General features: G+C 35.6%; 1 protein-coding gene and 1 long non-coding RNA gene across 3 annotated transcripts in view; both read right to left on the reverse strand.

The window, feature by feature from the left end:
* LOC563710 (leucine-rich repeat transmembrane neuronal protein 4) overlaps nucleotides 1-13292 on the reverse strand; it is a 200420-nt gene that overhangs the window by 24863 nt on the left and 162265 nt on the right. The gene's annotated exons all lie outside the window — the stretch shown is intronic.
* Nucleotides 2604-7711, reverse strand: LOC147842033 (uncharacterized). Its single transcript, XR_015500988.1, has 3 exons — nucleotides 4952-7711; nucleotides 3026-4571; nucleotides 2604-2984 (listed from the first exon to the last, which is right to left on the reverse strand). It is a non-coding gene; the product is annotated as an uncharacterized LOC147842033 (long non-coding RNA).

Below are 13292 nucleotides of genomic sequence, written 5' to 3' on the forward strand. Positions count from 1 at the left end.
GCGCAGCGGCCGCCCCTGTCAGCTTTTAATCAGGGATATTGAAAAGGAGTGTGTGAACGGGGCTGATCAGACATGCCTCCATGAACTGGAGCAAAGCCAGGCCTGTGTGAAGACCTCTAGCCTTTGTTTCTTTCTCTCTCTCTCGCGTCTGATTTCATTTCAGAGGCAGATTATCTGAAATGAGGCATTCTGTCTGGAAAAGAGCACTCAGGATAAGCCCTTACTGAAGACGCTGCTGTTTGAAAAGGATCGATGCGGATTGTCTGTGCATCTAAGCTCAGGCTCTTGAGGAAGATCTACAAAGAATTTACTGTTCTTCAGTAAATGGACAAATCCCTAATTCTAATAAATGGAGTGGTGGGCAACAGGTTGTGCTCTGATGGTGAAAACACATTGGTTTCATTTATTTGTATGTTTAGTCTACTTCTGTCCACTTGAAGGATTCTAAATGCACACACAAATGCCACAAAAACAACAACTGCATTCTGATTGGTTGTTGCAATGCATTTTAGCTACACTGCAAAAAATTACCTGTTTCCTTAAATCTTTAAGTTGAGTCATTTTTAACTTAAAATACATTAAGCTGACTTAATAGAGCTAGTATTACTTAATTAATTAAGTTAAATATATGATTAACTTAGCTTAATAAGTTATAGTTAACAAAATACACTTACCGGCCACTTTAATAGGTACACTTGTCCAACTGCTCGTTAAGGCAAACTAAAAGCATTTAGGCATGTAGACATGGTCAAGACGATCTGCTGCAGTTCAAACCGAGCATCAAAATAGGGAAGAAAGAGGATTTAAATGACTTTGAACATGGCGTGGTTGTTAGTGCCAGACCGGCTGGTTTGAGTATCTCAGAAACTGCTGATCTACTGGGATTTTCACACACAACCATCTCTAGGGTTTACAGAGAATGGTCCAAAAAAAGAAAATATCTAGTGAGCCGCAGTTTTATGGGCACAAATGCCTTGTTGATGCCAGAGGTCAGAGGAGAATGGCCAGACTGGTTTAAGTTGATAAATGGCAACAGTAACTCAAATAACCACTCGTTACAACCGAGGTATACAGAAGAGCATCTCTGAGTGCACAACACATCCAACCTTGAGGCGGATGGGCTACAGCAGCAGAAGACCACATCGGGTGTCACTTCTGTCAACTAAGAACAGGAAACAGCTACAATTCAGACAGGCTCACCAAAATTGGACAATAGAAGATTGGAAAAAGGTTGCCTGGTCTAATGTGTCTTGATTTCTGCTGCAACATTGGGATAGTAGGGTCAGAATTTGGCGTCCACAACTGGAAGGCATGGATTTATCTTTCCTTGTATCAACAGTTCAGGCTGGTGGTGGTGTAATAGTGTGGGCATATGGTGTGGCGACCCAGCAACCTTCTTGCTGTGAGGCAACAGCACTACCTACTGCGCCACTGCTTCGCCCCCACCCAGCAGGATAATGCGTCATGTCATAAAGTGTGAGTCATCTCAGACTGGTTTCTTGAACATTCCAATGAGTTTACTGTACTCAAATGACCTCCACAGTCACCTGTGTGTAAGGTGTACCTAATAAAGTGACCAGTGAGTGTATACAGTATGTTGTCATGACTAGGGCCAGACAGAATCTGCAGAAATCTTTTGCTAATTCTGCTTAGAATTGTGTAAAAAATCTGCAGATTTATGCAAAATAATTTTGGAATTTTGGATCATAACTAAAAACTTAATATATGAAATAATAGAAATAGTACCTTTTTTACCTTTTATTTCATGTTTACAATGCAACAAGACAGAAAATATTACATTACAAACTGTATTATAAGTAAATCATATGAACATTTTAATAATAGTCAATAATTTTATGGAAATAAATGTAAAAACTGGATAAATAAATAGATTCAATGATGGGCCAAAAATCTGCGAAAATCTGTGGATTTCTGCGTGCACAGATTCCATGTGGGCCTAGTCTTGACTTGGCATGACATGACTTGATGTGTAGAACACTTTTTTTTTTCCCACAAAATTAAATTTAAAATTAACATCTATTGTATCTATTAGAGATTCACCAATATATATATATATATATATATATATATATATATATATATATATATATATATATATATATATATATATATATATATATATATCTCCTATAATCGGTATCAGCCAATAGAAGCAATAATCAATAATTTCTGTTTCTGCTGCTTAAATACTGTCAATAAAAAGAGGCATTAAATACTGTATGTAAATAAATTATTTTCTTCATAAAAAAGCATTATCTATTTTCTAAGCTTTGCAATGCTTAAAATGTAGAAAGAACATAATGTGAGAGGATGAACATGTTTTTTTCACCTTAACTGAAATATATATTTGTACAGTAGATTCACAAATACGCACCTTCCAAATTCTAAACCAGCCCACTTTCATTTAGCGATTAGAAAGCAGCAGAAGCGTTGATCTGTAATTATATTGTGGTGTAATATCTGTGTGATTGCATTTGCTCTTCCACTGAGTTTTTAAACCTCTATGTGTGTACGTGTGTGTGTTTGTGTGTGTGTGTGTGTGTGTGTGTGTGTGTGTGTGCGCGTGCGTGTGTGTGTGTTTCTGCACCACACTTCTTCACGCCTGGTTCAGGCCACTAATCTAAATAAAAACAATCACAACTACTTATTTGGCAGTAATTAAGATATAGTGTTCAGTATGATATTAATGACAGGGCATATGTTTTCATCTGCAGAAATAATTAACACAAGGCAGGAATGGGGAGAAAAAAAAAACATTTTACAGTGCTGAGCATGAAACTAGTGAAATATCATATGTGTACACGCTTTTAGTGATGATCAATTTGAGCAATTTTAGAACACTGGGTTGAAGTTAATCATAAAATATCTTTTTTTTTATCTCAACACAATAATTATTAATGTTTGCTAGAGATTAACAATAAATCTCTTGTCTCCACAACATCACCCTAAAACAAACAAACACACTAACTCTCACACTAACTCTCACACTAACTAACTAACTAACTAACTAACTAACTAACTAACTAACTAACTAACTAACTAACTAACTAACTAACTAACTAACTAACTAACTAACTAACTAACTAACTAACTAACACATAAATGCATGCATAAAACATAAATAAATAATTGTTATATGTAATTTACCCCCTTGTTGTTTATTTATTAAGTAGAAACACAAACAAATGTGTATAAACCCAAACACAGAAATAATAATAATAAAAACACACACAAAAAAAATATTTGCTGCTTTCACAAATCACAATGTTGATTAGCAATTTAAATGTGCTGTGTGTAAGTTTTTGACTCATCTAAAGCACAAAAGTACCATTTGTTTGCAGATATGCAAAGTGAACATTCTTGTTTATCTGAAAAACAATACTTAAGTCAGATATTCTGCTTTGAAAATGTCCGTATACGTGTTGGAACGACTTTGTTTTGGTCCCTTTAACCTGCTCAATGCCAGTTTAGCCAACTATATTTTCAGCCCCCTGGGCTGCCTTGGTGGAAAACAGTGCATTTTATTCATCCAGTCATAAGGCATTTAAAGTGTGTATCAGCAACTAACATGCAACCTTCGATGGAAAGTCACAGCCTCCGAAATAAGGCGCAAATTTAGAGTTCTACATGAGGTTATTAATTAGGAAATAATATAAATATTACAAATGTAATTGTTAGGGAGATGCAATAGCGCAGTAGGTAGTGGCATTTCTGTACGGAGTTTGCACGTTCTCCCGGTGCTCCGGTTTCTCCAACAAGTTTAAAGACATGTGGTACAGGTGAATGGGGTAGGCTAAACTGTCCGTAGTGTATGTGTGAGAATGGATGGGTTGCAGCCGGAAGAGTATCCGCTGTGTAAAAACGTGCTGAATAAGTTGGCGGTTCATTCCGCTGTGATGAACCCAGATTAATAAAGTGATTAAGCCGAAAAGATAATGAATAAATGAATGAATGAATGAATGAATGTAAACATTGGGTAAGCAGGTCACATTGTAACCCTGTGTTCTAACAACAGGCTACACAATGAGATATGCAGTGATGAGCAATTGTTTGCAATACTGTTTGCAACGCAACACGACAGAAATTTAAATACCGCCACTTAGGAGCATAGAATAGAGCACTTACTGCACTCCAATAAAATGGTAAAGTTTTTAATTTAAATAATACGTTTTAAACCTCTTTAACATTATTAAATGTAAGTTACATGCTGAATCATTGATGTGTTGGTTTGCACATACTGTCTCCGAGTTCCAAAGTTCAATTTCAAATGGTTTAATTTATTTTATCTGCTGCTGCTTTCAGTAGTATGACAATAAATGTCATGTAGAATAGCATTCAAACACACATTGTTAGCATTTAACACTAAATAAAGCACATGAGGTGAAGCTGAGGTGATCATTTTCAGTTTTCTGTTGTTCAGCTGCAAGAACTAGAAGTCATTCCTGAAATGTAAATTTTAGGTGTTGGTTAGAACAAAAAATAATTTTAATATGAAAAATGTTCCTTCTAGCGCGTGTCGTTGCTTTTAGTTAGAACTGGGTTTAAATCAGCTTTAAATGATTGTTTAGGCTTAATAGTCAGGCTCGATCCTGTTGGGGTCGTCAAACTGGCAACCTGCACTTGCGTGTTTTGAACCATGCGTGCAATACTTAATTTATCCACTTGGTGTCAAACTTACATACTGTACCTTTAAATTCTTTCCAGTTTGAACTTGACCTTTGGGTGAACACTGCCAGGTTACTACTACTAGACCTTAAAAACAGGTCAAAGAAAATATATTGTTTCATTTTTACATGAATATCTGCATGATGAATGATGATCGAACATTATTTCACCCATATTTTGATATTTTATTCTCACAAAAAATACATGAATCATAAAAAAATAAATGACACGTCTTTGACCCATGTAAACTTTGTTCCATGTAAACTCCTTTAACCAAAATTAATCCATGCTAAATATAAAACTGTTTTGCATCATTTTTAAGTTTTAGTTACAGCAGTTTTAAAATCAAAAGTTTAGTGGAGCTAAAAAGGTTCATTTTTCTCATAATCAGCTATTGTAAGCTTGCTCTTCACTAACAACATCACAACATATGCATACAGTCAAAGCTTCAAATACATGGAAGAGTGAGTAAGCACTTTCATCTCTAATTTACAGCAGATTATCCCCCCTCTGCCATCCTGACCTTGAGGTCATATGTGTGGATAAACCAAGGCACTGTAAATTAATTCAGGTACAGTTCCTGCTAAATGTTTGGATCAATAGTGTGCTAATACAGACAAATCAAACCAAACTGCCTTTTACACTGAGCTCCTTATCTAAGCTGAGGCTGTGAAACTTTGATCTGATGTTCCGTCATGAGATAAGACTGGACATCTAGCAACCAAATCCTGACCCCAGGCCAGCAGTGAACAGATTGCAAAAATTGAACATATTTTAGAAACATACGTATGCCTTTCGCTTATTAAGCTGTGGAATATAGCTTTTTTTGCCTCTACGCCATTAAATTAAAAAAATTAAATAGCAATTTATGACCACTGTTTAGTCATCACAAATTTAAGCAAACTCATTCATTCATTCATTTATTTTTCTTTGGCTCAATCCCTTTAATAATCTGGGGTCGCCAGAGCGGAATAAACCGTCAACTTATCCAGCATATGTTTTATGCAGCGGATGCCCTTCCAGTTGCAACCCATCACTGGGAATAGCAATAGTGCATGTCATTGGACTTGTGGGGGTAATCGGAACACCAACACGGTGAGAACATGCAAACTCCACACAGAAATGCTAAATGGTGCAGCCGGGACTCCAACCAGCAACCTTCTTGCTGTAAAGTGATAGTGCTACTACTAACCAGAGATGTATAATAATGAAGCAGAACTTCTTTACTACTGTACTTAAGTACTAAAAGGCTGTATCTGTACTCTACTAGAGTATTGTTTTTTTTCTCCCACTTCCACTTTTACTTCAGTACATATTTTCGATGAGTTTAATACTTTTACTCTGAAAGATAAATCATAACCATGATGTTCAATATTATTATAGCACACCGTGAGGGCATTTTATAATACTAATAGTTGTTTGCTTTAAGTATCTGATAAAGCATTTGTACCTGAAAAACACATGCCGTCAGACCTAACAAGTGTACTGTAACCGCAGCTTTTAGTCATTGATAGCTGATGAATTTAAATAAAGTGAGCCTGGATTTCCAGTTACAATCTTCAAATCCACATTTTGCGACTTCGGGCTCATCAGCTCTTGAAATACAGCCAGTGCTGCTTTGAGCTGGAAGGCAGTTACCAGGCAAATGTCACATCCATTTTCTCAAGATTAGGTCGAGGAACTAGATTTTGAGTGGATTGACTTTTAACACTCAACTTAGCTTTTTTCCTCTCTCTTTTTTTTATTGGGGGTGGGGGGCATGGTAATGGTAATGCTTTATTTTGCATGTTAATTTGACATATTTTAAAGACTATAAATAGTTTTTACAGTAACATGTCAACTAGGAGTCCTTTTTATTAGTAAATATTGATCATTCATATTTGAAAAGTCATTTAAAACATTAAAGCAGACAACTTATATTTAATATGAATTTTATGCCTAAACATATAAACAATTATTAACTTATTATTGTGAGTACGACTATTCATTCATTTTCATTTCGCTTAGTCCCTTATTCATCAGAGTTCACCACAGAGGAATGAACCATCAACTATTCCAGCGTATGTTTTTTACGCAGTGGACGTCCCAAAACACTCCCACATTCACAAACACACACACACACACACACACACACACACACACACACACACACTTGTTCACTATGGTCAGTTGAGTTTTTCCATTTACCTACAGCGCATGCCTTTGGACTATGGGGGAAACTGGAGCACCCAGAGCAAACCCACACCAACATGAGGGGAACATGCATACACCATACAGAAATGCCAACTAGTCCAGCTGGGACTCGAACCAGCGACCTTTCTTTATGTGAGGTGACAGTGCTAACTACTGAGCCACCGTACCACCTCAAGTGCTACTAATAAATTTAATTAAATGAAAATTGTGACATCACCTAAATGTGTACTAAGCATAAGTCTGTAGATATATGCGAGTATAGACAACCAAAACAAGGGTTGTAGACTACAGACTGCAACAACATTTTATCATGTTTATTAAAGCTTTTGATAAACCATACATCACTCACAAGCAAAATATTGTACCAGGTGAGCTGACAAGCAAGTTTTCTACATAAGTAAATCTATACGTTGACAACATATGTACTGTAAATCTAAAATATATTCATTAAGAGTCATGCAATATGCTAAAGCTGTTTTGTGGTCATGACATAATCTTGATAATGTGATTAGTGGACCCGGTTATCATATATTAAGCTGAAAACAATGAACTGTATATATTTTTTTATGTCTGACTGCTGATATGATGATGAAAAGCAGTGAATATTTTTGTTTCTCTTGAATATTGCTCTTTTTAAAATGTTTATATAATATTTTTGTATGTAATTATACCCGTTATTATAAGTTAGTTTGCTAGATGGCACAAAATGTGGCTTTAGTTCTGACTAGTGTGGTTTCATCATTGAAATGATCACTCCTATGCTCTTTATTGTATCCATTCTCCTTACAAGTCTAAATTTCTTCATCACTGTCAGAATCGTTTGTGCTTTGGCAGCAAAAAAAAAAAAAAAAAAAAACAACACAAAAAACAAATAAATTATAGAGTAGCAACTTTTTGAAATAAATAGCTTTGGACAGACGTGTAACTGCATTATTAAAGCTCCAGTGGGAAAGATTTGACACTTGCAGAACTGCGGCAACAAACCCAGAGAGCTGCATTAAGAATGCATGTGTGAGTATAAAGTATGTAAAAGTGCTTTAAGAATGTATTATGTATGTTTACTTTTCAAATCGATAACATCATCTGAGTTTCACTGGGGCGACCGCAAGAGGGTGTGTTTATCTCACTTACATTTTACTATATTTATTCCAGTGACGCTTGTCCCTCGACAAAAAGGAGGGAAATAAAAGGTCATGTAAAAAAAGAATAGAGAGATGTTCATAAAAGCGCAGGCTTACGTGTGTCTATTTGCGACTGCGGTTCTGCAGATAGTCAACAAATAATATCTCTGAATCAGCAAAATGCTACAAAGAAGAAAATCTAGTCAAATCTAAATGTAAAACTTGTTTCTCACCTCAGGGACCCTCAGAATGTGTCTTTCTATTGTAGGATTGCTGCTTAGCATCCTGCTAACAATGGCAGATGAAATCTGCACACAATGGAAGATGCTGAGATAGAATTAAGTGAAATAAATAAAAATGGCAAGTAAATATTAGGGCTAAATTGAACTTTTTTGTTGTTTTTAACAGAATTTCATTAAATACATTGATTTTCTTCTCGGCTTAGTCCCTTTATTAATCAGGGGTCACCACAGCGGAATTGTCCGCCAACTTATCCAGCATATGTTTTACGCAGCAGATGGCCTTCCAACTGCAACCCATTACTAGGAAACGATACACTCTCATTAACACAAATACACTACTGACAATTTAGCTTACCTTATTCACCTATAGTGCTTGTCTTTGGACGACTTGTGGGCGAAACCGAAGCACATGGAGGAAACCCATGCAAACTCCACACAGAAATGCCAACTGACCCAACCGAGGCTTGAACCAGTGAACTTTTTGCTATGAGGCGACTGTACTACCTACTGCGCTACTACGCAGCCCTTCATCAAAAACAATGTAAACAGTTTCTGCCATGGTTGTTTTAGAAACTTTCTTCAGTTAAACAAAAAGAAAACATTGGATTTGGGAACAGAGATGTGGTGAATGCATCAAACAAAAAAAAAATAAGGTCAAGAAGTTTGGTATGATTCTGAAGTCAGATCTGAGTTTCAGTAGTCATGTCAAAGCAGTTAGTAAATCAGCATACTATCATCTCAAAAACATTGCAATAATTAGATGCTTTGTTTCCAGTGAGGACTGAGCTCACCCAGAACATGGCTGCCAAAAACCAGAACCAGAATCAGAGCACATGACACCTGTCCTCAGGTCTTTAAACTGTTACATTCAGCAGATTTTTTAAGTATTATTACTTGTCTATAAATTACTAAATAGTCTAATAGGATATCAATACATTACATATATGCTCACTGAATACAAACCTAACAGATCCCTAAGTTAATTAGGATCAAAATAAGAAATTTCAAGAGTTCAGTCAAAGCAGGGTGAATCGACCTTCAGCTATTCAGTATTCAGACACATTCAAATCAAGACTGAAAACACATCTGTTTAGCTGGGCCTTTACTGAATAAGCACTGTGATACATTCGACAGATCACACTATTGTGTCTTCATTTCTTTTTCATTCATTTAAAACCTATTTATTACATTTTAATCTATTGATCTGTTTTTAATCACTTTTATTCTTTATCTTTTTTTCTTACACTTGTCTCTTTTATTCCTTTTTATGTAAAGCACTTTGAATTGCCATTGTGTATGAAACGTGCTTGATAAACTTGCCTTGCCTTAGAAATACAACAAAAAATACATTTAAAACCAAAAAGCTTTTTTTTACTAAATAAAAAAATTCAATGATTAAATAAAGTAAAAAAAAAACGAAATTATTATTAAATAATAAAAAAACATACTTAAACGATTAATTAAAAAAAACATCTCAATTACTTTAAGATATCACAAAAATAACAATTTTATTAATGAATTAAAAATGTTTAAAAAGCTGTTAAAAATATAGGGCCTATCATACACCCGGCACAAGAGTCGTTTGCCATTTTGCGCCATGCTGTTTAAATAGCAAATGCATTTGCGCTCATATGTGCGCCCATAGGCGTTCTGGTCTAAAAAAAGAGGCGTATTGAGGCACCTTGCTGGCGTGTAGCTATTTTGAGAAACTATAATAGATTGTTCAATAGACCAGAACAAAGCCGATCTAAAGTCCAGCGCAGAGCGCATTAGTTGTGCGCCTCGCTTACACATTGCTTAGTGCAGACAGGATGTACATTCATTCATTCATTTATTTTTTTGTTGGCATAGTCCCTTTATTAATCCGGGGTCGCCACAGCGGAATGAACCGCCAACTTATCCAGCAAGTTTTTACGCAGCGGATGCCCTTCCAGCCGTACCCCATCTCTGGGAAACATCCACACACATTCACACACACTTATACACTACGGACAATTTAGCCTACCCAATTCACCTGTACCGCATGTCTTTGGATTGTGAAGGAAACTGGAGCACCCGGAGGAAACCCACGCGAACGCAGGAAGAACATGCAAACTACACACAGAAACGTCAACTGAGCTGAGGCTCACGCTAGCGACCTTCTTGCTGTGAGGCGCCAGCACTACCTACTGCACCCCTGCTTCGCCACAGGATGTACAGCAATACGCAAATTTATTTACATATGAAAAAGAATTAAAATATTAAGGATATATACATATATATATATATATATATATATATATATATATATATATATATATATATATATATATATATATATATATATATATATAAGGATATAAATAGGATATAAATATAAAGGATTAAAATATTACAAATCATATTATTTTCTAGCCTACATAAATATAAAAACCATACTTTCATGTCTACTTCATCTCGGGGGCTTTTTTCAGTTTATTCATAACAAGTTGCTTTTGTATAATGTTATCATTTTAGCAGTATTATTTATTATATGCATATATATATATTTTTTTATTTTTATTTTATTTATTTATTTTTTTTAAACAAGCATAGATTTGTCCACCTGTCAGGTTTTAGACCATATGGGGCATAGCATGTGTATTAGGATATCAGTTTTTTGACCACATTTTGTTATTATTGTTTATTTTTTTAATTTAATGTTTAAAAATGTAGACTATAATATACAATATTACCAATAAACCAATAAACCAAAATAATATACACCTTAAGCATGCAATATGAAAATATGATCTGAAGAAAAACAGCTCAATAATATAATTTGACAATTTGTGTATTATTGACTTGCATGAAAAGAAAGGTCATACAAAAGTTTCAGACTACACACTTCTCCTTTTCGCCCACAAAAGTGAAACTCTTTGTTAAGTGAGGAAAGTAATGCCAATACAATGGCTTCAACGTGGACCACGTCTTTGGAGAAAATGACTCTCTTTCAGCGTGTCCCGCTGCTGATCTGTCGTTTCTCCATGGTTTATCTGAAGACTGACGCTCAGGCACAGCAGGGGAGCAGCTCTATTGGGAAATGAATGGATGGTTGAGTAACCCCTAGAGCCGCAATTACCCTAAACACTAAGTGCTCTTTTTCACTTTAACCTCATTGTGACCCTTCATAGGGAGCATTATGCATGTCTGCAAAACATCGAACATCAGACAGCTCTAATAATGATGCCATTTGACTCTTCCAAAGGCATCCAGCTGAGTTGTCCTCTGATGATTTTCTTCAAGTAAACCTTCTGACACCAGAATTAGCCTTTATCCTGGTCTGAAGAAAAGTAATGAATAAAATAATAATAAATAATTTATGCTTTAAATAGTTGTTAGAAATAGTTCTTTGCTATAAATCTTGGAGAATATGGTGCTGATTTTGTTCCCTATTCATTCAGATGTTTAATATCTTATTTTTTAGTCATCAAATGTCCGACTTCAATTTCTTTGAATACTCTTCCAGTGATTTCAAGTGGATTCACTTTTTTAGAGTTAGGCAACAGTGTCATGGTGGCGCAGTGGGTAGCGCTTTCATGTCACACCGAGAAAGCTGCTGGTTCGAGCCTTGGCTGGGATTTATGTGTAGAGTTTGCATGTTCTCCCTATGTTCGTGCGGGTTTCCTTCGTGTACTCCGGTTTTCCCCACAAGTCCAAAAACATGTGGCATAGGTGAATTGGATGGGCTAAATTGTCTAGTGTATGGGTGAGAATGAGTGTGTATGGGTGTTTTCCAGTGATGGGTTGCTGCTGGATAGGTATCCGCTGCGTGAAACAATTGCTTAAGTTGGCAATTCATTCCAGATTAATAAAGGGACTAAGCCAAAAAAGAAAATGAATGAATAATTTAGCCTACATTTACATGTCAATGATGTAGCCAAAAACAAAAAAAGCTCCTCCCTTCCATTTTGAAAACATTTCATATTAACACAGCAGTCATTCTTATTTATACATTTACACATTTATAAAAGCAGCCGTTATATTATATACTAGGGCTGCTTGATTATGGAAAAAATCATAATCACGATTATTCAGTTAAAGTCACAATTATTCGCCCTTCTGTGAATTTATTTTTATATATAAATATTTCCTAAATGATGTTTAACAGAAGATTTTTCTTTACAGTATTTCCTATAATATTGTTTTCTTCTGGAGAAAGGCTTATTTGTTTTATTTCAGCTATAATAAAAGCAGGTTTAAATATTATGAAACCCATTTTAATAGCTAGCCCCCTCAACCAATATATATTTTTGATTGTCTGCAGAAGAAACTACTGTTATACAATGACTTGACTAATTACCCTAATTAAGCCTTTAAATGTCACTTTAAGTTGAATACTAGTATCTTGAAAAAATATCTAGTAAAATATAATGTGCTGTCATAATAGCAAAGATAAAAGAAATCAGTTATTATAAATAAGCTATTAAATATGTTATGTTTAAACTGCTTTAAGCATCTTCACTGTATTTTTGATTTTATTATTGATTAATAATAAAAACAGTCGGCAGCAGGAATATCGCACTCTGTCACTTTAAGAATAGTGCGGCTCTGATATGGTTTCTCTTTCACATGTCTTTTGATTCTCAACTTGTTTGTTTATAACACAAATGAGGGTTAATATGAATACTCACTAAACACCGCGCTCTGACACAAATGTGCATGTATTTGACCATTAAAGCTCTCACATTAGGATGGCTTTAGATGTGTGTGTGCTCTGCTGTCCGAGGCTAAGCACGGCGCGCGCGCCAACACACACGCACGCTACCTGTCCGAGGCTGAGCGCGGCGCGCACACACACAACAGCACGTGCTCTTTCGAGCTTTAAAAAATATGAATGATGCGCTTCCCGTGCTGCAAAAGTTACATTACAGCACTTGCTTTTAGTCATTCACACGTGGAACTGAGCTTTGCGGAGCAACACGTGTACAACTGGAAAGGGGGCGGTATGTGATGGGATAATCATTTATCTCGATTAATGGTTTTTCATAATCGTTAAAAGCCAAAATCGAAATAGGATTTTCGATTAATT

This window comes from Danio rerio, chromosome 10 (assembly GCF_052040795.2).
Source record: "Danio rerio strain M-AB ecotype USA chromosome 10, GRCz13ab, whole genome shotgun sequence".
Taxonomy (NCBI): domain Eukaryota; kingdom Metazoa; phylum Chordata; class Actinopteri; order Cypriniformes; family Danionidae; genus Danio; species Danio rerio.